This window comes from Neomonachus schauinslandi, chromosome 15 (genome assembly GCF_002201575.2).
Source record: "Neomonachus schauinslandi chromosome 15, ASM220157v2, whole genome shotgun sequence".
In the NCBI taxonomy this organism is placed as follows: domain Eukaryota; kingdom Metazoa; phylum Chordata; class Mammalia; order Carnivora; family Phocidae; genus Neomonachus; species Neomonachus schauinslandi.
Window position 1 is genome coordinate 42,095,421 of NC_058417.1, and position 21,442 is coordinate 42,116,862.

At 42.7% G+C, this 21,442-nt stretch overlaps 1 protein-coding gene across 1 annotated transcript in view; it reads right to left on the bottom strand.

Annotated features, from left to right (window-relative positions):
* Positions 1-5,979: 5,979 nt before the first annotated feature.
* The window catches only part of EFTUD2 (elongation factor Tu GTP binding domain containing 2), a 65,030-nt gene continuing 49,567 nt past the window's right edge, over positions 5,980-21,442 (bottom strand). Inside the window, exon 30 of the transcript XR_006541299.1 lies at positions 5,980-6,053. The gene's annotated coding sequence lies outside the window, so the exon portion shown is untranslated. The remainder of the gene's footprint in view (positions 6,054-21,442) is intronic.

Genomic DNA, 21,442 nt, shown 5'->3' on the forward strand with positions numbered 1-21,442 from the left:
TACATTTCTAAAAGAATTGCTGGTCAACAGTTGTAAAGATTGTGGAAATTGTGTGTGTTTACAAGGTCAACTTCTTTGCCTACTATATCTCCAAAAATTCTAAAGCCTTTTTTTTTTCCCCCTAAGATTTTTATTTATTTATTTGACACAGAGAGAGAGAGAGCACAAGCAGGGTGAGTGGCGGGCAGAAAGAGAGGGAGAAGCAGAGTTCCCGCTGAGCAGGGAGCCTGATGCGGGACTCGATCCCACCTGAGCCAAAGGCAGACACTTAACAGACTGATCCACCCAGGGGCCCCATAAAAATTCTAAAGCTTTTGATCTGTATTACCAAATTACCCCTCCAAAAAGCTGGTACCTATTTATATTTCCACTATCAGAGCATGAGAATGCTAGTTTCCTCACTCCCTCACCAATGATTTCAATATATTTTTTAAGAAACAAAGCTTGGGTTAATAGGAGTTTAAACTGTAAGAAGTTTTAGACTACCACAATCACTAGGGGAACGCAAATAAAAACACGAGATACTGGGGCGCCTGGGTGGCTCACATGGTTAAGTCTCTGCCTTCGGCTCTGGTCATGATCCCAGGGTTCTGGGATGGGGTCCACATTGGGCTCCCTGCTCAGTGAGGAGCTGGCTTCTCCCTCTGCCTGGCGCTCCCCCACTGCTTGTGCTCTCTCTGACAAATAAATAAATAAAATCTTAAAAAAACCCAGCAACCCATAAGATACCACATCACACCCATCAAGATGTATATTATATATATATATTTAAAGATCTTATTTATTTATTTGACAGAGAGAGACACAGCAAGAGAGGGAACACAAGCAGGGGGAGTGGGAGAGGGAGAAGCAGGCTTCCCACTGAGCAGGGAGCCCGATGTGGGACTCGATCCCAGCACCCTGGGATCATGACCTGAGCTGAAGGCAGACGCCTAACGACTGAGCCACCCAGGCGCACCAAGATGTATATTATACAACAAGAAAAGAACAAGTGCTGACAAAGTTGTGGAGAAAGTGAAACCTTTGTTGGGCCTTGCTGGTGGGAATCTAAAATGGTGCAGTTGCTCCAGAGAAAACAGTATGGTTACAATTTCCTCAAAATATTAAATATACAATTACCGTATGATCCAGCAATTCTTCTTCAGGGTATATACCCAAAGAAACAAAAGCAGGGACTCGATTCTGTAGATTCATATTCACAGAATTATTCACAAGAGCCAAAAAAAAGGTAGAAGCAACCCAAGTGTCCACTGCCAGATGAATAAACAAAATAGGACATTTTGTTAATATACAATGGAATATTCTTCAGCTTTGAAAGGAAGGAAATTCTGACGCATGGATGAACCCTGACAACATTATGCTAAGTGAAAGAAGTCAGTCACAACAGGACAAATGTTATATGATTCCACTTACATGAAATAGCCATAATAAGCAAATTCATAGAAACAGAAAAAAATGGTGATTGCCAGAAGCTGAGAGGAACGGGGAACTATGTTTAATGGGTACAGTTTCTGTAGGGAAGATTCTGAAGTTCAGGAGATGGTTGCACAACGATGTAAATTTACTTAATGCCACAGAACTGTACACTTAAAAAAACGGTTAAAATGATAAATTTTATGTTAAGTATATTTTACCACAATAAAAAAGGATAAAAAAAGTTTTAGACTATGGGGTACCTAAGTGGTTCAGTGGGTTAAGGATCTGCCTTCAGCTCAGGTCATGATCCTGGGATCCTGGAATCCAACCCTAGTTGGGCTCCCTGCTCAGTGGGGAGCCTTCTTTTCCCTCTCCCTCAAATAAATAAATCAAATCTTAAAAAGTTTTAGACTAAAATTCACTCATGCAATTGGTACTTACCTACCATCGAGAAGCTCGCAATCTAGTAGTTTATAGGAAATTTACAAACTATAGTTTTTAAATTTTCAAAAAACATTTTTTTAAACTATAGTTGTATTCAAGAGGTAGTTAATGCGCAGTTATATATGCTAAGCAACAGAGGACGAGAGGAAGCTAACTACAATCATCTGTTAAAGTTTAAACATTTTATAGTGTAGTGACACACAGGGAAATGCTTTACTTTTCAGTTTATCTCCTTTTTTCCACTGCAAGCTCTTTACTATTATGTGGGCCACAAAAACAACCGTTAATCCAAAAATATCACTTTCATATATGTATCTTTGGAAATGACTCTCTAGTACTCAGTTAACAAAGCTCCCAAGGGTTCCAGATCAACAACTAAAAAACCCAGTAACTTGTCCCTCGTCAATTTTTAATCTTACTAAAGTATTATAACCAGGAAATGAGAAATTTTAAGGTAGGTGGTGCTATTCTAAATGTTTTGCAAATCCAACAACCAAGTCCAAATGGGTCAGAGCCAAGTTTTAATCTCCTTCTAATTAAAAAAACAAACAATACCCCAAACCTATCATAGACAGATTTTAAAAATCTTAATTTCTTTTTTTTTAAATAAAAACAAAGTCCAGGATGAACTAAAATTAATTTTCTAGAATAGTCATTCCTAACCTTGAATTTTATGAAACCAAGATGAAGTAAGCACTGAACTAGGAGCCAAGAGATTCTAACAGGCACTTCAGGAATAAGTATTTCTTTCCATTTTTTCATTTGTAAAATAAGTGGAGAATATCAAATGATTTCTAAGGTCCCATCGATTAACATTTGATGGAAATCACCTCAGGCAGAATAAAATTCATAAAAACAAGCAACAAATTAAGTGGAATTCAGAACCCTGTGGGAGAAGGAAAGAGGTGAGATAACTGCAGTGAAATACAACAATAAGATGTCCAATTGTCAAAAAGGCACTTCCCAAACAGCCATCCCAGAAATCTGTGGTTGAATCAAGCTAAAAGATTTCAATATTGACTCACCATCTGGGTATCCCAGATCATAAGCCGAGCAATCCACTAAGAATCTCGCTAGTGACTCACACTCCTGAATGAGACCGCTTCATGTGCAGAGACAAGGAATCAATTAAAGGGTTTACAATGAAGTTTTGTTTAACTGGAATGTTTTAAGTGGAAGTTAATTCTGCATGAGTGATAATAGATGTTTAATAACTACCTAGTGACAATTTCTAAGCAAAAGCATTTTGGCAGCTCACTAGCAAACAGTAATCTATGTATTACAAACATAAAAACAACTTGTTTTCAAAAGAGCTCTTGGCTATGGACAGTATTTGAGAAATACAATATAATTTGTTGTGAGTCAAATTATAAAACCTAGTGGAGAGAAAGTAGTTTGAAATCTTGGCTCTATTAACCAACAAGGAAACAAAATACATCACTGTGGGGTGAAGTGTCAATTTGTGCTGGCAAAAAGCCACTCTATTTGAATCTAAGAACCTTCAGGAACCAGCTGGAGAAGTATGAGGAACCTGGGATAATGCATTCATTCATATCCTAAGTGGTACTGTCTTCATGTAAAAAAGGACAGTATTGGTACACTTTTCCAAAATAGCCTGAGTTTAGGTCAAATCAACTGTCTGAATAATTATCTGTCTAGGAGAATAAACACGTCTAAGGCAAAATAAAAAATGTGTAACATTTCCAGTATGACTAGGTTCACAACATAAAATTTGCAAAAAAATATGATCATCCACTGATGGTGACGACAGTCTGGTACAAGCTCTCCGGGAGGTACTGTGGTTAACATTTATCAGGAACTTTAAAGTGTTTATATCCTGGGGGGCCTGGCTGGCTCAGTCAGAAGAGCATGCGACTCTTGATCTTGGGGTCATGGGTTCGAGTCCCAGGCTGGGTATAGAGATTATTTTTTTAAACCACTTTTTTTTTTTTTAAGATTTTTTAAAATTTATTTATTTGAGAGGGAGAGAATGAGAGAGAGCACATGAGAGGGGTTAGAGTCAGAGAGAGAAGCAGACTCCCCGCCGAGCAGGGAGCCCGATGTGGGACTCGATCCAGGGACTCCAGGATCATGACCTGAGCCGAAGGCAGTCGCTTAACCAACTGAGCCACCCAGGCGCCCTCACCTTTTTTTTTTTTTTTTTAAAGATTTTATTTACTGGGGCGCCTGGGTGGCTCAGTCGTTAAGCGTCTGCCTTCGGCTCAGGTCATGATCCTGGGGTCCTGGGATCAAGCCCCACATCCGGCTCCCTGCTCAGCCAGGAGCCTGGTTCTCCCTCTCCCACTCCCCCTGCTTGTGCTCCCTCTCTCACTGTGTCTCTCTCTGTCAAATAAATAAATAAAATCTTAGATTTTATCTATTTTATCACTCATGCACCTGGGTGGCTCAGTTGGTTAAGTGGCTGCTTTCGGCTCAGGTCATGGTCCCGGGGTCCTGGGATCGAGCCCCGCATCGGGTTCCCTGCTCAGCAGAGAGCCTGCTTCTCCCTCTCCCTCTGCCTGACTCTCTGCCTACTTGTGCTCTCTATCTCTCTGTCAAATAAACAAATAAAATCTTAAAAAAAAAAAAAATCTTAGTAAAAAAGAAGAGAATATTATTTATATCCTTCGATCAGTAATTTCACATCTAGTAATTTGTCTAAAATAAATGACCAATATAAGACAAATTTTATGCAATTTAGGATATAACCTCATGACAAAATACTGCACAACTACTATAAATCCTGTTTTAGAACAGAGATTACAAAATTCAAATGCATACAATTATCTAAAGACAAAAAAATAGACTAGTGGTTGCCTAGACCTGAAAGGGATGGGGCAGGGGGAAACAGGGAGTGACTGCTAATAAGTAGGGGATTTCTTTTTGGAGGAATGAAAACATTCTAAAATTAAATTGTGGTGATGGCTACACAATCCTGTTAATATACTGAAAATTTCAAATTGTACACTTTAAAAAAGTTAACTGTACGGTGTATGAATTATATCTCACTCAAGCTGTTTAAGACATTTTTTATATGTCTAGATACCAGTGAGGAGATACAAGTAACGGAAATAGGAATAAGGGCCTGGAAAACATTCCAACCAAAGTGGGGGCTACTGCTTATTAGCTACAGCTATGGAGTTACCCAACTGTCATATCTTAAAAAAAAAAAAAAAAAAATTTAGTTATTTATTTATTTGGTGGGGCGGGGAGAGAGAGCATGCATATGCAAATGGAGGAAGGGGCAGAGGGAGAGAATCTTCAAGTACACTTCCTGCTGAGTGGGGAGGCTGACCTGGGGATGGAACTCACACTCTTTTTTTTTTTTTTTTAAGATTTTATTTATTTATTTGAGAGAGAGACACAGCGAGAGAGGGAACACAAGCAGGGTGAGTGGGAGAGGGAGAAGCAGGCCTCCCGCGGAGCAGGGAGCCCGACGTGGGGCCTGATCCCAGGACCCTGGGATCATGACCTGAGCCGAAGGCAGACGCTCAAGGACTGAGCCACCCAGGCGCCCATGGAACTCAGAACTCTTGAATCCTGATCTGAGCCGAAACCAAGAGTTGGGACGCTCAACCAGCTGAGCCACCCAGGTGCCCCAAGACTTTCATATCTTTATTTATTTTAAAGATTTTATTTATTTATTTGACAGAGCACAAGCAGGGGGAGCAGGGGGAGAAGCAGGCTCTCTGTTGAGCAGCAGGGAGCCGGACACGGGGCTTGATCCCAGGACTCTGGGATCATGACCTGAGCTGAAGGCAGACGCTTAACTGACTGAGCCCACCCAGGTGCCCCTATTTATTTTTCTTTTTAAAGATTTTCTTTATTTGACAGAGAGAGAAACAGTGAGAGAGGGAACACAAGCAAGGGGAGCAGGAGAGAGAGAAGCAGGCTCCCCACTGAGCAGGGAGCCCGATGTAGGGCTCAATCCCAGGACCCTGGGATCATGACCTGAGCTGAAGGCAGATGCTTAACTGAGTCACCCAGGTGCCCTGATTTTTTTTTTTAATTTTATTTATTTATTTGACAGAGAGAGACACAGCGAGAGAGGGAACACAAGCAGGGGTAGTGGGAGAGGAAGAAGCAGGCCTCCCACCGAGCAGGGAGCCTGATGCAGGGCTCGATCCCAGGACCCCGGGATCATGACCCGAGCCGAAGGCAGACGCTTAACCAACTGAGCCACCCAGGCGCCCCTACAAATTTTTGATTGAAGTGGAAAATACCTACAGAAAGCTGCATAAATACAAGCATGCAGTTCAATGAATTGTCACAAACTGAATAGACCCTGTAACCAGCACTAAAATCAAGAACAAAACATTACCACCCACCAGAGCCACAATCACACCCCTTCCTACCCAAGGGAAACCACCATCCTTCCTCCAACAGTACAGATTAGTTTAGCCCAGGGATAGTTCTTTGTTGTGAGGGACTGTCCTTTGCACCGTAGGGTGATTTGCAGCATCCCTGGTCTCTTCCAGTTATGGCAACCAAAGAGGACTCCAGACATTGCCAAATCCCCCTTGGGGAACAATATTATACCACATTGAGACCCACTGGTTTACCTGTTCTTGAACTTAATATAAATACAAAATGGAGTTTCTTGTATCAGAAAGAATATACTCTTTTGTGCCTGACTTCCTTTGTTCAGCATCTGTTGAGAATCACCAATTTTGCTGCATTTAGTTCTAGTCTGTTCATTCTCTTTGCTTTACTATATTGCTGTTGTGTGAATATACCACAATTTATCCATTCTACTGCTGATGGGCATTTGAGCAATTTCCAGTTTTGAATATTATGAATAATGCTACCATAACATTCCATATAGGTCTTCTGGTGAATATGTGTATGACTTCCTGTTGAATACCTAGAAGCAAACTGTCATGTCAGCTTCGGTAGGTCAGTACTTTTCCAAAGAGGGTTGTAACAATTTACATTCCTGTCTCCTTTTATTTCACATTAGCAACTAAATATTATATAAGTTACAATATATATAATAAAATATAAAATAAAAAATATATAATAAAATGCAGGGGGGGGTGGTGGGGAATGCAGAGGGAGAGAGAGAATCTTAAGCAGGCTCCATGCCCAGTGCAGAGCCCGATCTCAAAACCCTGAGATCATGCCCTGAGCAGAAATCCAGAGTTGGACACTTAACTGACTGCGCCACCCAGGCATTTAAATATTTTATTTTTATCCAACATTTAAATAATATTGAGCCAGATAATCTTATTGGCTGAATAAAGCCTGCCAATTTGTGACCCGTTTAAGAATATTTCAGGGGCACCTGGGTGGCTCAGTCGGTTAAGCGTCTGCCTTCGGCTCAGGTCATGATCCCAGGGTCCTGGGATCGAGTCCCACATCGGGCTCCTTGCTCAGCGGGGAGCCTGCTTCTCCCTCTCCCTCTGCCTGCTGCTCCCCCTGCTTGTGCTGTCAACTAAATAAATAAAATATTAATAAAAAAAAATATTTCATTATGTGAGAAAATTCTCCTATGTAGTAAAGAGACAAAAACCAACCAAACAAAAACCCTCCAGTAAGATAGTCTGTCTGAATGGAAATACACGAACATTGACAATGGCTTTTGAACGGTTTCTATTTTGCTTTTCAGTATTTCCTATAATAAACATGTAATAAAGGAGTTGGCAAAGCTTTCCTATGCAACAAAAGCCCTGAGGGAAATTTAAAAAGTAGGTCGGGGCACAAATTTCATATTTGCATATACTCATAAAGACCTAATTAAGTAATGGATATATCACAGAAAAGTATAACCATCTCATAAAACCTGATACAGTTACTACACCCCCCTGCATAAAGGGGTCCAAGACAGAACTTACATAAAATTCCACTCCAGAGTAAAACAGAGTCTAGAGGGTAATTCGTAATTTGTAAGGATATATCAAAAGATAGTAGTGTTTTTTTTTAGAAGTTTTTAAAAGAGTTTATTTATTTAAGCAATCTCTACATCCAACATGGGGCTCAAACTCATGACCCTGAGATCAAGAGTCAGATGCTCTACCAACTGAGCCAGCCAGGCACCCCACAAGAGTAGTATTCTGACATGATGTCATATATAGCAGCTTACTATCATAATGTTGCTCTTTACATTCCTTTAGAAACTCACTATAAAATGGTCCAGGGGTGCCTGGGTGGCTTAGTCAGTTAAGCGTCTGCCTTCAGCTTGGGTCATGATTCAGGAGTCCTGGGATTGAGCCCTGCATCAGGCTCCCTGCTCAGCGGGGAGTCTGCTTCTCCCTCTCCCTCCAACCCTCCCCCCTGCTCGTGTTCTCTCTCTCTTTAAATAAATACCTTTAAAAATGGTCCAGAAACAACAGAGAAAATTAACATATCCAATATTCCCTTGAAATACATAGTTGTTGCCACTGCTACCTGCTATTTACTGAATGTCTGATACTGAGTATTTGGAAAGAGTTACCTTTATTTGAGAAAATGATAATTAAAATAGCCACCAAAAACTTAAGCAGTCTCCATTATTTTTTTTTAAGATTTTATTTATTTGAGAGAGAGAGTACATACATGAACACAAGCAGGGAAAGGCACAGAGGGAGAGGAACAAGCAGACTGAGCCAACTCAGGGCTTGATCCTAGGACCCTGAGATGATGTCCAGAGCCGAAGTCAGCTGCTTAACCCATCAAGCCACCCAGGTGCCTCCCAGTCTCCACTGTAAGATTTCCTAGAAAGTAAATCTTTGACATGTGAAAATGTTACAAAATTCATACTTTCTGTCCTAATCACTCCATTTCATTTTTTTCTCCTTCATATCAAGGATTCTTCTGTTGGGATAAGAATATGCCCATGAGATTCAGTACAAACCCAAGAGATTTCTCCTGAGAGAAAATACTAAATGTTAACATGCTAAATTATTCAAAACAAAATAATCTATTACTTTAAGCCTTTGAAGATTAGCTAAACGGGAATCTAGTAAGACCACTATTCTAAGCACAGATCTCATCTCTATTTTCCTACCTCAAAAAACCATGCTGATGTGTATGTTATTTCAAACCACAAAGAAAAAAACCAACAGTTTTCTGAGGCAAATAAATAAAATGCAACCAGAACTTTCTTCTTTTTTTTTTTAAAGTAAGCTCTACACCCATCATGGGGCTTGAACTCACAACTCCAAAATCAAGGGTCTCAGGTCTCACTGACTGAGCCAGCCAGGTACCCCAGTAGGAAATAAACTTCTATTAAAAGCATTCGAGGAGTGCCTGGGTGGCTCAGTCGGTTAAGCGTTTGCCTTTCGGCTCAGGTCATGATCCCAGGGTCTTGGAATCGAGCCCCATGTGGGGCTCCCTCAGTGGGGAGACCGCTTCTCCTTCTCCCTCTGCCCTTCCCCCCAGCTTGTACTCTCTCTCTCAAATGAAGAAAAAAAAGAAGAAGAGCATTTTACCAGGGATTCAAAATGCTAAGATGGTGGGGGGGGGGGTTGGCTGGTGGAGCGTGGGACTCTTGATCTTGGGATAGTGAGTTCAAGCCCCACACTGGGTGTAGAGCTTACTTAAAAAAAAAATGCTAAGGTTGGGGCGCCTGGGTGGCTCAGTCGTTAGGTGTCTGCCTTTGGCTCAGGTCATGATCCCAGGGTCCTGGGATCGGGCCCCACGTTGGGCTCCAGTCCCATGTCGGGCTCCCTGCTCAGCGGGAAGCCTGCTTCTCCCTCTCCCATTCCCCCTGCTTGTGTTCCCTTTCTCGCTGTGTCTCTCTCTGTCAAATAAATAAATAGATATCTTTAAAAAAAATTGCTAAGGTTGATTTAAATTTCTCACTGAACTAGTAACCATAATGAACTAGTAATCAAAATAAATCTATTCAGTAGAATGCTTTGCAAGCTATGTATACATAATTTCCTTCCCAGGATATATTACAAATCATAACATATTTTTCCATCCTTTTTTCTGAGTTTGAGTGTAATAGGATACAATGGCTTCAGATACACAATTCAGTAAAAGAACTGAGACACTCCCCCAATTCCTAACAATTTTTCCAAACAACAAAAAAAAAACTTTCCTAAGTGAATCTGAGAAGTGCAGGTTGACCTGCTCAACCTTCAATAAATACAAAGCTTTCACTCTGAATAACATGAACATCTACTACTGAATTGGAATGTAAGGTCAAAGCAAGCTAGTTGAGTTAGACACAAAAACAACAAATCCCCTTTCATAAAGTATTATATGGTTTCTCTCACAAAACATTCTTTAGACAAATCTAGACAGGCTAATCAATCAGGTCTCTTAAAAAGAGATCCCAAGGGGTACCTGGCTGGCTCAGTCAGAAGAGCACGGAACACTTGATCTCCAGGTTGTGAGTTTGAGCCCCATGTTGGGTGTAGAGATTACTTAAAATTAAAATCTAGGGGTGCCTGGGATGGAGCCCTGCATAGGGCTCCCTGCTCAGCCGGGAGCCTGCTTCTCCCTCTCCCTCTGCCCCCGCCCCCTGCTTGTGATCTCTCTCTGTCTGTCAAATGAATAAATAAAATCTTAAAAAAAAAAAAAATTAAAATTAAAAAAGAGAGCGAGCGAGAGAGAGACAGAGACATATCCCAGGAACACCCCCAACTTTTAGGGTCTTAAGGCCTTTATGTAATAATTGCAAGAGATTTTCTGGAGCCCTAAATAATAGTGGCTATGCATATAGTATTTGTCTTTGTAGAAAACAGAAGATTAAAACTCTATCATACACTGGTAAAGTTTTAAAATAAACTTGTAGTTTATTTATCATAGTATCATCTACACATACATTTGACAAGGCCATACATATTTGTAAAATACTATTTATACAGTTTACAGATAATACCTGCATGGATTCTAAGGTTAACTTTCAATTATTCTGTAGTGGCCGATTGTTTGGTATCAGAGTATGAGACTAATATCCTTATTTTACTGAAGAGGATACTAAAGATCATGATGATGTGCTGAAGATCACACAACTAGGGGCGCCTGGGTGGCTCATTGGTTAAACATCTGCCTTCAACTTAGGTCATGATCCCAGGGTCCCTGTTCAGCGGGAAGCCGGCTTCTCCCTCTCCCTCTCTCTGTCAAATAAAAAAATAAATAAAATCTTTAAAAACAAACAAACAAAAAAAAGATCACACAATTAATTAGGTGCAAAGCCTAGAATACAACTTGAGACCTAGTGATTTTTTTACTGTACTATGTGGGTTTAGTGTTTAATTTTATTTTCAGACCATGCAGAAAGGTGACAGTGCGGGGCACCTGGGTGGCTCAGTTGGTTAAGCGACTGCCTTCGGCTCAGGTCATGATGCCAGGGTCCTGAGATCGAGCCCCGCATCCGGCTCCCTGCTCCACGGGGAGCCTGCTTCTCCCTCTCCCACTCCCCCTGCTTGTGTTCCCTCTCTCGCTGTGTCTCTGTCAAATAAATAAATAAAATCTTAAAAAAAAAAAAAAAAGTCTATCAGGAAGGGACTGGGTAAACAAAGTACAGCACATCTGGTAGTTAAAAAGTATGAGAGAGCTCTATCTCTGAAGATATGAAATAAACTAAGATATATTAGCGAACAATGCAGTCTGTAGAACAGTACATGTAAGTATGCTACCATTTATGTATATATGTGGAGAATTACTGAATCCATGGATACCCCTAGAATTCACAAAAAAAGGTAAATAATAATTGCTTCAGCAGAAAAAAAATGAGTGAGTGAGAAGAGAATAAAGGAAGACTTACTTTTCATTGCAAATCCTTTCATACCTTTAGGATTTTATAATACCTAATACATTACCTACCCCAAAAAAGTCTACAAAGTAAAATACTGAAGTGCAAAACTATCAACACTGGCCTTAATGTATATAAACTGTCCCAGTTTTTTGGGACATTAATTATACTGAAGCTTGGCCCAACAAATAGAAGAAATGAAAATCAGAACTAGGTATAGGATGTCAAAGAAAAAACCTAATCTTCAATTTCTTTATTACATCTACCAGCCTGCCTAAGCCAGCTATGATTATTTTCCTGGGAGGCAAGTGTACCCACTGTGTATACTATACCATTGGTGACCACTGTATTTTTGGTCTATTAAAACTACTGAAGATTGCTCAGGCCATGGCTATTAGCAAGTTTACATCAGTAAGTATTTACCAAGAACTAGCACTGTATCGGCATATAAGACCAATAGTGCAAAAAACATAAAATAATGAGGCTTCTTTTTTTAAATAAAGATTTTACTGATTTATTTATTTGAGAGAGAGAGCGAGCGAGCAGGTAAGGGGCAGAGGGAGAGGGAGAGAGAGAAACTCAAGCATCTCTGCATTGAGCTCAGAGCCCGAAGTGACGTGAGGCTCAATCTTACAACCTGATCGTGACCTGAGCCAAAACCAAGAATAGGATTCTTAACTGACTGCACCACCTAGGTGCCCCAATAATGAGGCTTCTAATTAGAACAAAAGCTCTGTCAGAAGTTACTTTGTGGGGCTCAGTCGTTAAGCATCTGCCTTCGGCTCAGGTCATGATCCCAGGATCCTGGGATCGAGCCCCGCATCGGGCTCTCTGCTCAGCGGGAAGCCTGCTTCTCCCTCCCCCACTCCCCCTGCTTGTGTTCCCTCTCTCGCTGTGTCTCTCTCTGTCAAATAAATAAGTAAAATCTTAAAAAAAAAAAAAGAAGTTACTTTGCTACAATCATCAACTATAAATAAAAGAGAAACTAGTAAGCACTCAAGTAATTGTTGAATACAGAAATGAACTATGAGGGCGCCTGGGTGGCTCAGATGGTTAAGCGTCTGCCTTCAGCTCAGGTGGGATGGAGGCCCACATCGGGCTCCTGGCTCGGTTGGGAGCCTGCCTCTCCCCCCTGCTCATGATCTCTCTCTGTATCTGTGTTTCAGATGAATAAATAAAATCTTAAAAAAGAAAAAAAAGAAAGAATGAAATGAACTATGAGCTAGGTGCTGTGATATTGGGCTGCCCAAGATAGATATTACTCCTGACTTAATGAAATATACAGAACAGTCTAATGGTGAAATAGGCATTATACAAATAATTAATCAAAACTGTAACAGAAGTGCAGGGTGCTGTAAGAGTATGTTATTGAGTTCTCTAACTGAATCTAGGAGGATCAGAAAAGATTTCTCCACAAAAGTGATATTTAAGCATATTTTGAAGAATTGAGGGGCTGCTTTCCAGGCAGAATAATTACCTACAGCATGTACAAAGGCCTTGGGTGAGCTCTGAGCCTTTAAGGAATAGAGGGGGGGAAAAAGAAAGAAAAAAGGAAAAAAAAAAAAAAAGATCAGCAAGCCACACCACTCATAACAAGAAAAGTAAGTACAAAGACATGATGCTAGGGAAGGCCAGATCACACCTTGTTAAATGAAGAGGGAAGGCCTTAAAAGGAAAACAAGTTTTCAGGTAAGTGACTTGGTTAAATTTGTTTTATAAAATAAGACAATTCTAGCTGCTGTGAGAAGACTAGATGAGGATATACTGCTTAGGGTATGTATGTATGTAGTAAAAGTATAAAGAAGTGCAAAGGAATAATAAATTCAATTAGTGATTACCTCTGGCAAGGAGGTCTACAATGGAAGTTGGGGGAAGGAGGATACAATCAGGTGGGGAAACACCTGACCTTTACTGGTAATATTTTATTTTCCTAAGCTGCAAGGTAGTTAAGTATTTATTATAGTATTATTTATTACTTTTTCTGTCTTAAATATCTCATACTACCCTCCCTTTTAAAAATAAGATCGAATGTGGAAAGACCATTTATAATTGACTATAATAATCTTAGGAAAAGGTGACCTAGACTAGGATGGGGAGACTAAAGGTAGAGAAAAATCACAAGTCTGGCCTCAGTAGTTGTTGATAGAGCCACTTAATGAAATGGTACAGTGAAGGTCTAGGTTTGGAGCCATGATTAAGAGGTCAGTCTGGGCATCTCAACTCAAAGTATCTCCGAAGCTAAGTAGAGATGTTGAGTAGGCAGCTGGGATCAGAAAAGAAGTCTGGAAGGCAGACAAAAATCTGGGAGTATTCAAAATACATATTGTAACTGAAGCCACAGAATGGATGAAATTAGAGAACCAAGACTTGAGAAAGACCATCAATTAAAGATCTGGTAGAGGGGCACCTGAGTGGCTCTGTCGGTTAAGCGTCTGCCTTCAGCTCAGGTCATGAGTCCAGCATCTGGCTCCCTGCTCTGCGGGGAGCCCGCTTCTCCCTCTGCCTCTGCCTCTCTCATGAATAAATAAAATAAAATATTTAAAAAAAATAAAATAAAGATCTGGCAGAAGAGGATGGGGGGGGGGAACCTGAAGGAATAGCCAGAGAGTAAGTGGGGGAAATCAGAAGCCAGGAGAAAAGAGTACTTCAGGAAGGAAATTTTTGAACTGAAATAAACACCTATTGGGGTGCCTGGGTGGCTCAGCTGGTTGAGCGTTTGCCTTTGGTTCAGGTCATGATCTCAGGGTCCCGGGACTGAGCCCTATGTCTGGCTCCCTACTCAGCGGGGAGTCTGCTTCTCCCTCTGCCCCTCCCCCCTTGCGCTTATGCGCCCTCTTTCTCTCTCAAATAAAAAAATAAAATCTTTCTAAGATTTTATTTATTTGTCAGAGAGCACAAGCAAGGGGAGTAGCAGGTAGAGCAGGCAGAGGGAGAAGCAGGCTACCCACTGAGCAAGGAGCCCAATGTGGGACTTGATCCCAGGGCCCTGGGATCGTGACCTGAGCTGAAGGCAGACACTTAACCAATTGCGCCACCCAGGCGTCCCAATAAATAAAATCTTAAAAAAAATAAAAATAGGGGCGCCTGGGTGGCTCAGATGGTTGGGCGTCTGTCTTCGGCTCGGGTCAGGTCATGATCCCGGGCCCCGCATCAGGCTCCCGGCTCCGCGGGGTGTCTGCTTCTCCCCCTCCTTCCTGCTTGAGCTCTCTCTCACTATCTCTGTCTCTCCCAAATAAATAAATAAATAAAAATAAAAATAAAATAAACACCTATTCTGAAATGGGCATTTAGGAATCTGAGGTCCAAGAATGAGTCAAAGGGAATTCCCTAAACAGAAAGTCCAGATCTACCTTATTCTGAACATTCCCAAAAGAAATGTTATAACTCAGTTAAGTAACAATAAATTCAGTCAAAACTGATAAATCATACAGAGACAGATGAAAATAATTTTGCAACTATATGAGACTAGAATATCCCGTTTAGAGATTAGAGGATAATAAGGATGAAGTTTATTTCATTTCTATAGCGAAAAAACACAAAAACTTACTCCCAAATCCTGTACATTCTTTTGTTTCAAAGATTTCAGAGAATTTCCAAATTGTTAAACCTTTCAGCATGTTAAGCTGTAAGCATTTTGAGAGCAAAAACCACACAGTATTCATCTTCAGCATCTAGCATTCTAGCAAATAACTGAATGAAAAAAAAAAGTTCACTAAATGAATGAACGGCCACCACAGTACCATGTCCAAATTGTGCTGGTGCAAAAAGCAGTATAGCTCAAAAATACAAACTCTGAGGGCTCTACTCATTCCACAGAACACTTCTTTTCTTAGAAATAAAATGGTATCTGCAGAGATCTCCTCCCTGTCCTGCGGAGGGGGGAGAAATCCTTTGGGCAACACATTCCACACACAGGCTTCAAAGACAAACTTGAAGGTTGTCAACCCCTACAGTGTTTGCAAAATTCAAGAATGTACTACTCCTGTATGGCAGCCCAGTACTGTCTGGTCATTCATTCTAAAGAGCTGGAGAAAATTAGCAATGCTTGGGCGCCTGGGTGGCTCAGTCGGTTAAGCGACTGCCTTCGGCTCAGGTCATGATCCTGGAGTCCCAGGATCGAGTCCCGCATCGGGCTCCCTGCTCGGCAGGGAGTCTGCTTCTCCCTCTGACCCTCCTCCCTCTCATGCTCTCTGTCTTTCATTCTCTCTCTCGCAAATAAATAAATAAAATCTTAAAAAAAAAAAATTATTAAAAAAAAAAGAAAGAAAATAGCAATGCTCAGAGATAAAAGAACAGGTCCTTATTTCCACAAAAACTAAACCCATCAGTTGCGGCAGTAGGTCTGAAAATTGTTGGCACTTAGCTGATATTAACAGTGCAGAACTGTGTTTTAGGTTAATGATACCAACTAAAATCTATTATCCTATGTATTCTCAAAGAAATGGTCTAAAAAAAAAAAGTAATCCCATTTTTCTTTGCCTAAATTTCTATCAGATATTTTGGGTAGGAGCCACACGTTTCTTTGCTACAAGAAAAGCACCAATTAGTAAAAATAAATACATACATTTGCAAGTTAAAAAAAAAAAAAGCACCAATTTGGAAATAAAGAAGTATACTCCCAGTTCCACTAACTATCCAGACTAATAATGAAAAAAAGAAGGGAACACAGCTCATTTATTTTGAAATGTGAACAAACCTCAAATAAAAAGCCCAGCATTTTGGAACTCCTCTCTTTGCACTGCATTAGGCATAGAACAAACTATGCATTTATTAAGAGAATGATACTCTAGATTTTAATTATGTATTTTGTATTCTAGGATCCCAATTACTGACTTAATAGAAGAGCCTGGAGCTAGGGTGGTGGTGCAGCTAATCAGAGACAGACCCTCTAGTCCTTCCCTTTTGCTAATTTATACAAATATAAAATAGGAATAAAAATAATTACTAAGGGTAACAGTATTTAAATGAAACTGTTATGCTGAAGGTATGTTAACTTCTTAAATCCTTTGGACTGAAGGCTAAAAGTCAATTCTATCTTCATGAACTGAATTGAAGGTCTCTGGGTCCTTCGCTCCTTTTTGAGAGAACCGTGGTGGCTACCTAGCACAGATAGAAAACCAATTCTGAAGTCACACAACCTAAAAAAGAAGCTAAAAGCGCTGACTTTTAGAAAGGATGTTTGAAATGCTTTGGAAAAGCGCACAACAGTTTAAGACAAGCAGTAAACAGTATCAAACCATTACAAATCAGGACAAATAAGACAGGTAGAACTTCCGTATGGCTCCTATGTATTCTCTCCAAAATATCCTTTCCTTACAATACTCTGCTCACAAATATCTGGCTCACACTAAGATGGGGTTTACCACAGCTTTTTACCTTTTACCCAGAAGAGTCAGTTCATTTCTTTAATTCTGCCATTACATAGCACTTAAGAAATCTAAAGCAACTGCAACATACTATGCTAAATTCCAAAAAAATAAAACCAACAAAACTCCAGGAAACGTGGTAACCACAATTCACAATATATTTAGTCAGAAGCTCTGGAATTAAGCTTACTTTTCTGCATTCTTACTCTGAATAATACCTAAACCCTCTTTAGGAGGTAAAGGATTTGATCCCTAAATTACATTATTAATCCCCTTTTCTACAGATATGTGATGTAGTCGAGATATGCTGTTCTCCGTTTATTAGGAATTAAAGTCCCCTTCATTTAGACTGCTTGGTTTTTATAGCGCTTTCCCACATACTCACTTCAAAGTATACACAACACGAACGTGTAATAGTTTTAGACTAATCAGGCACAAGATAATGCTTATCCAGAACTTACTCTATGTTGATTTACTCGATTCCACAAAGTACGGTCTTGAGGCTAACAAAATAAAGCGTGAGCACAATGAAATCTGTACCATTGCAGGTTCTCAATGAACAAACATTCCTTCAAATCATAAATCCGAACTCGCCCACTTCGCAAAGAAAAAGTAATCCCAATCTTAGAAACAATCACAAGGGAAGGAAAACAACGCAAATGCTAAACCACACATTCACGTAAATCCTTTCAACTCAAAACTCCAAACGCAGCCACCAACCACACAACTGGCCACAGTCGCAGCTTTAGCGCCTTCTCTTAATTTTGAATCTGCAGACCGAAGGGAAAACAAAACAATTGTCCAAAGTTTCACGAAGTGGAAAAAAAATCATTTTAAGTAAAGGAAACATGTTAATGAAGAGGCGACCGCGCCATTCCCCCCCTGCCCCCCGTTTCCCTCCTTCCAGCCCTCGAACTAAATCTTGTCTACAACACTGACGGGAGGCAGGAGTCCCGGCAGCGCTGTTAGAGGAAGGAGTCAAACGAACCGCACGCCGCCCGGAGAGATGTCAGGGGCCGAGCGTCGGGAGACAAAGACCAGCCCGCGAAGCGCCCGGGCGGCGAGGGGCGGCCCCGGCGCGGCCCTGCGCCCCTAACCGCCCCGAGGAGTTGCGAGCACCGCCGAGCGCCGCCCAAGTGCGCGCCCGGGGTCCTCCGGGGTCCCCGCCCGCCCGGCGCGGCCGCCGCCGCCCGGGCCCACCCCCTGGCCGTTTCCCTCCCAATTTGGGAACAGCGCGCCCAGGGACAAAGGGGGAGGGAGCGCAGGGGGCAGCGGCGAGCCGCCGGTCAGACGCCCCTCCGGGGTCGGCGGGAAGTCTCAGCAGCAGCCCCTCCCGCCCCCCCGCCGCACTCTTCCCGGGACCCCCGTCCCCCGCGTCCCCCCCTCCTCCGGCCTCCCCACAAGTTCTCCCGCCCCCCCGGGCCCCGCCCCTTGCCCGCTCCTCAGCCCGCCCTGCGGCCGCCCCTCACCGGGCGGCGTGTTCCCCCGGAGCCGCCTCCTCCGCCGGGCCTCGGCCCGTCCCACCGGCCGCCGCCTCATGTGCCCCGCGTCGCCATCGCCTTCGCCGCCACCCGCACCTCTCCTCCAACTCTCGCCGCCGCCGCCCTCGCCTGAGTCTCCAGCCGAGGCCGAAGCCGCTCCCGCCGCCGCCTCCCGCTCCCGCCGCCCGGACCCGCGGGGAGGCGCCTGCGCACTACGCGCCGCGGTGGGGGCGGGGGCGTCCCGCCGCGGCCTGGGAGCAGGGGGCGCCCGGCACGTGGCGCTCGGGTGGGAGGGGGCGCCCCGGAGCGCGCGGGCGGCGGCGCGGGCGTCCAACTTTCTACGGTCGGGCCCTCGCGCGCTCCCGGGCGGTCCCGGGGGCGCCGACTGTGTCGGTGCCACCCGCGTGGAGTCTGGACCTGGGTGGGCGCAGACCTCGCCCCCGGGACAATTCATCCCTCCAGCTTGGTTCTCGGGACAGCAGTCCCCCGCGGCCAGTGCCTCGGTTTGGGCGGGCTACCAACGGCGCCGGGAGGACACGCCTTACCTGAGCATCCTAGGTCTGTCCTACGAGCCCCGGAGTTGTCTTCTGTGCGCTCCGCCGAGGCCTGGGTCCAGTGTGACACATCAGGATGCTGACGCCCCGTTCTAGGTTCTGCTCCTACTGTCCCTCGTCGGGTTAATCATCCTACGTCCTTTGAGTCTTGGCTGTTAGTGGCGTTTTAGATACTTTTGAAGTCCTGGACTTCTCAGATTAGCAAAACCCTAATAGGCTATTTCCTCTTAACCCCTTGCATCCCAGCAGGATCCCATTCAAAGGACTTTCTGGAGAATTTGTATGCATGGGAATGTCCAGCCTTAAACTGCCTCGCCTCGAAGGAATCTGGAAACACCTCAAATGCTTTAAGTACAGGGAGTCTGTGCATTACAATGGAAGGCGTCCCAAGGAGATGGGAGAGTACTTTACTTTGTATGGTGTTTGACAACAACTGTACTCCTGAATTACCTCATTTGACCATCACTGTACAAAAGGATAGGCTTCTATTTTACTCTTTTGACCACAGAGGAAATTAAGCTCTAACAAATGAGGTGACTTGCTACAGGTCAAACCCTCCTACCCCGAAAGCCAGGCCGGAACTAACCGCTAGTCCAGAGGGCTGGCCATCTGGCCCACTGACAAAAGTTTTGTTTGGCCGGTAGGATGTTTTCTAAAAGTATGCATTAATTGCCAAAAGTTTAAAATCCAGATCTTTGGCTTCTCTCTAAATAGTGAAAAAAAAAAAAATTCCTCCCTTTGAGCCTCTAGTTTCATCGGCGGCTACTTTTGAGTAATATTTGTTTGTGCAGGGCAGGCACTGTTCCCACTTAGCTGCTTGAATCATTTTCATTACCTGCTTGGCCTCTGTATTTAAGTTCTCCTCCCCTCTCCCCCCGCTGAACTCGCAGTGCCCCATTCATCCCCAACCCCTTCTTTATCACATTCCCTCTCTACAAATGTATTTAAAATGACACGTGTGATGACCTTGTAAATATATGAAAATATGATAAAGAACACATCAAGCTAAAATAACACAGGAGACAACATTACTACATATGCTGATTAAAATATTAAAACTAACATCCTGCTAGTGCAATTCTATATTGGTACAAATTGCTTTGGAAAATGGCAATATCTACTAAAGCTAAACCTATGCCTACACTGCGACTGCAATTCCATGGAAATCCCACAGAAATGTGTACAGATGTACACAAACTACACATATTAATGTGTTCATAGCAGCACTATTTGTAATAGCCAGAGAACTGGAAAGCCCCCAAATGTCCAACAACTATAGAAAGGATAGATGAGGGCGCCTGGGTGGCTCAGTTGGTTAAGCGACTGCCTTCGGCTCAGGTCATGATCCTGGTGTCCCGGGATCGAGTCCCGCATTGGGCTCCCTGCTCGGCAGGGAGTCTGCTTCTCCCTCTGACCCTCCTCCCTCTCATGCTCTCTGTCTCTCATTCTCTCTGTTTCAAATAAATAAATAAAATCTTTAAAAAAAAAAAAAAAGAAAGGATAGATGAAATGTTCTAGTCACACATGGTACCTTATGCAGCAATGAGAATGAACCATCTACAATCACACACAAGATAGATGAATCTCACAAAACTTTCCATTTATATGAAGTTCAAAAACAGGCTAAAGTGTCCTGTGCTCTTGAGTAAGGATAGTGGTTACCTAGGGGTAAGATTAGTCATGGGGAATATGAGGGGGCTTCTGGGGAACTGGTCCTGTTCTTTTCTTGATCTGGAGGTTGAATACACAGATGTGTTCAGTTACCACATCTGAGCTGTACACTTTTGATAGTGCATTTTTGTGCGGCATATTAAGTTTTCAACAAAAACCTTTAAAGTGGTGGAGCGCCTAGGTGGCTCGGTTGGGCGTCTGACTCTTGGGTTTCTGCTCAGGTCATGATCTCAGGGTTGTGGAATCGAGCCCTGCGTCAGGCTCTGCGCTGGGCAGGGAGTCTGCATGACATTCTCCCCCTCTGCCCCTTGCCCCACACCCTCTCTCACTCAAATAAATAAATCTTAAAAAAAAAAAAACCCAAAAACTTTAAAGTGGTGTCAAAACATTTGATTATATATGTATATTTCATATATTAATAACACATATAAATGTTCATTAGGTATTATTTTCCTATAAGTTCATGGATGAAACTGCTGAGGAAGGCTTCCTATCTTTTAGCATTGACCATTCTTCATGGAGATTGGGAACAATACACTTTCTGTATTTGTTACCTTACTACCAAGCCTGTAGCCCTGTCTCTCTTCTGGTAGAGAAACCTTTTAAAGATGGAAATAATGAGGTGCCTGGGTGGCTCAGTCGGTTAAGCGTCTGTCTTCGGCTCAGGTCATGATCCCAGCGTCCTGGGATCATCGAGCCCCATGTCAGGCTCCCTGCTCAGCGGGAGAGTCTGCTTCTCCCCTTCCCTCTGCCCAAACCCCCGCTCATGCCCTCTCTCTCTTGCTCATTCTCTCTCTAAAATAAAAACATGAAATCTTAAAAAAA